Genomic DNA, 3,864 nt, shown 5'->3' with positions numbered 1-3,864 from the left:
AGAATACAAAAAATAAATAAATAAAATAAACACATTTTCCCCGATTCCAATTATCTGCAATACAAATCAAAGTACTGAAAGTACTGAGAATCGTTATGCTTGGTTTGTAATGATGCTGTACGGATGTACAAGTTATAATATATGTAGTACTACTATCATATTAAAACATAATTTTCAAAACTTTGCCGAAATTGCTAAGTGATGGAATGAAAAAAATATTGGAACAGTTTCTGAAGCAATTATAAATTCATGTTATAAGATGGGAATTTCATTACGAAATAAGATGTTTATGAAATAAACGAATGAAAAGGAGAACGAACAGTGATGAATCTCATAATTCATATAATGAATTTAGAATTTTAAGAGTAGGGCAAACACTGACCCAAGGACATATCAGAGGTGAGATCAGGTACCTAGGAGGAGTAAACATCCCCTTGTTGACCGGTCACACCCGCGTTGAACCCCATATTCTGATCAGGCAAATGGAGCAATCGTAGTCAAAAGTAGTATGTAAAGAACAGCCTAACAAATGGTATGAAAGATGCCAGACAGTATTGGACCTAATGACACGTTGTATTTGTATAATAGATCGTTTAAACGACCATAAAATTTGCGAAATGTTGACCTTGAATGATACTGTTAAAACCTCTGTAACATGAACTTATTTGTCAGTAGCCTGTCTCGAATTAAAAGCTGATCATACGCAGAGCATGTTCGTGCCTATCGAATCAGTTGAGAGACATAAACACCATACGTAGGTGACCGGATTTTCAGCTGTGGTACTGAGCAGTATGTGTGTGTATGTTTAAATCATACAATTAATTTTGGGCTATGAAGAATCATTAGACCGTTCGACTTTTCTTCAAGTTTTTTTTTAAATAGTTTACTGACTAGTAAGTTGTCAAACTAATATAACATAGTTTTACACATTATATTTAAACTTTGAATAGTTGAAAACACAAGTAAACGTTTCTATATAAAAGCGCTACATGGGCCTAGTAGACAAGAACACAGATGTACTGCATTTTGTCAACTAATAGCGAGTTACACAAAACAGATATTCTGCATATACAGTACCCGCAACGTTATACTTGACATGATAAACAATAGAACACGATACACGCACGACAGGATAGGATACACGCACGATACGATATGATACACGCACGATACGATAGGACACACGGTAAACCTGATAAACGCAAAACCTGATAAACGATCTTCACGATAGACCTGATAAACGATCTTCAAGATGAACGGAAAACCTGATAGAAATGCTGTTTAGAAATAATTTAGACAGAACGAAATTTTGATACCTACAACATAGTTACATTATGTTGATAATAATATTGAAGGATTTCAATGTTCATTATATACCTAGCACATACAATGTATAATTTCTTTAATCCACGGTCGTACGTTGTTTTATTTATTTTTTTGGTGTATTTGGTGGTTTTTTTTTAAAATTCTATTTATGTTTTTTTTTTACGCATCAAAGCTAAAATCAGAAAAGTAAAATATATACGATATTGAATTCATTATTTGATACCTATATGGATTTTCTCAGCCAATGATTCTAAAACTTATATTGCCACCTAATGTTTAATATATAAATTATACAGGGAATTAAAAGTAACATTTTGTATATAGCGAGAAGAGGGTTATTTTGCATCAAGCTCTAAGTTCACCGCTCATTCAACAACTACAGTTATTTTCATAACGACCGCTTAAAAAAATCAACTGCACTACACCATATTCTCATATGTTAGATATTTCTACACTTTGAGTGATAATTGATAATCATGAGTAATTGGAACATATTTATTTGAATTGATATTTTGTAATTAAAAAATAAATAAACTATTTTAAAAAAGCATAAAAAAAAACCCGGTTTGTTTTAAATTCACAATTTTGAAACGCTTGAAATATTTTTGTGTTTAGTATACATGTATATATATATTAAAAAAATAAAAACTTCAAATAATCATCAAAACCAGCATAAATTTCCAATATATATATACGTACGACTATTGGTACATGTGTACATGTACAAGTAAAAAAAAAACAACGAATACAGCTGAATCGTGCCCAGTTGAGCAGAATTTTGGGGGATGCAACACCCTTGCATCCTTTTAAAACTTAATCTTCTAAATGTGTGAAATACAATATCCCTGAGAATGTTTGCTGTCAAAACACGGGTGCTATACAAAATCAGATAAGGACGCGCACAAGTTCACTAGTTGGTATATAAGTAGAATACGGGTGAAAAAAATCGGAAGAAAAAGAACCATTATCAAAATATATGTAATAGATGTTTTGCACACTCGGTGCCGCCGTATTTAATTACCTAATTATATATGCGTGTCAAAGGTCATAGGGGAAAAAACGACGTAATCATTTACGCAGCCTTTTGACAAATCAATGATGTATTGCTTTTTTACCCAAAGTTTATAATGATTTATCCCTTATATTATGATACAATTTGTTTACATAATAGGTAAAGAGGACCAAAAGTTTACTTTAACATATCTTTTATGGAAAAGTTGCTTTCTAGAATTTCTAAGAGAAGTTATTTATTGGCACTAATGTTGCTTTTCATACCCATGTTTGAAGATTCCATTTCATAAAAATCTTAATTCTGAATTGCACAAAAATGTAAATTTCGATAATACCCCTCTACCGACTACTGGACCCATTGTATTGTGATGTTTTTAGGGGGGGGGGGGTATTTATTAACAATGGTAATTTTACAAAGAGACTAGATTATAATGCATTACAACAAATCACGACAGTATTATCCAGGCACGTCGTAGCGTCCCTTTTCAAGGGAGGGGGGGGGGGGGGTTTACAAAATACAAATATTGACAACAACTACGATCTATACATATAATATTTTTTAAAAGAAAATTTTACAAAAAGGGGGCGAGATTATACGCACGACGACCGACGACAAATTTTGAAAAACACTTGTAATCTACATAGTTAGTGAAAGTCAGGAATAATTCAGGGCTTTTCCAACCCCCTTCTCTCCTTACACTCGTCAAATACACCCCCATCTCCTTACATTCGTCTAATACAAACCCTCCTTTCTTGGAATCGTCTATTACCCCACCCCCCTCCTTTTCCTTACACTCGTTTTATACACCCCTTTATCCTTACACTCGTAAAGAGAAGGCGGTGGTTTTTAAAATCAGACTGCTGAAAATGGATTGACTAACAGTTGGGTATTGGGTGGTGACCCACCACCTAAATTGCCTGGTTTATAATTAGTATCCTTATTATTTGCAATAAAGTGTCTAGCTTTAATATATATAGGCCTACATATGTTATTCATAGAGAAGTAAACTTTGAACTGGTCATTTGTCAAAGTTAAAGATAAATTAAATAATTGTGTAGACATCTCGTTTGATTTTTTTTAAATTGTCAGAAGCTTGTAAGATTTAAAATCATACAAATTAAATATATCTCTAACTCTGTCCCATGGGCAAGTAGAAGAAATTTATAATTGGGAAAAGAATATCGTGCGGATAGGAGCACTAATTATAAGCGCGACCGTCGTGCGAATCGTGAAAAATACTGGCACGAAAGTCATGCTGATAGATACTTAAAAAACAAAACTCTTAAAACTTACTTTAATCCAAACTTCAAAATCCTTAATTGTGTGAGGGGTGACTTAATTCATAGGTTCAAACTTAATTACTACTCAGTACTGCATACCACAGAAGAGAGAGAAAAGAGGGGGGGGGGGGGGGGATAAGCCGATAAATCTTAAAAATCAAACGACTTTGTCATTTTAAAACAAGAAAGACACATTGTCAATAAAATTATTGAACTGTTATCACTTCTCTATGCAATGTACTACTT

The sequence above is a fragment of the Ostrea edulis genome, chromosome 2, assembly GCF_947568905.1.
Source record: "Ostrea edulis chromosome 2, xbOstEdul1.1, whole genome shotgun sequence".
In the NCBI taxonomy this organism is placed as follows: domain Eukaryota; kingdom Metazoa; phylum Mollusca; class Bivalvia; order Ostreida; family Ostreidae; genus Ostrea; species Ostrea edulis.
This window is presented reverse-complemented; position numbering follows the sequence as displayed.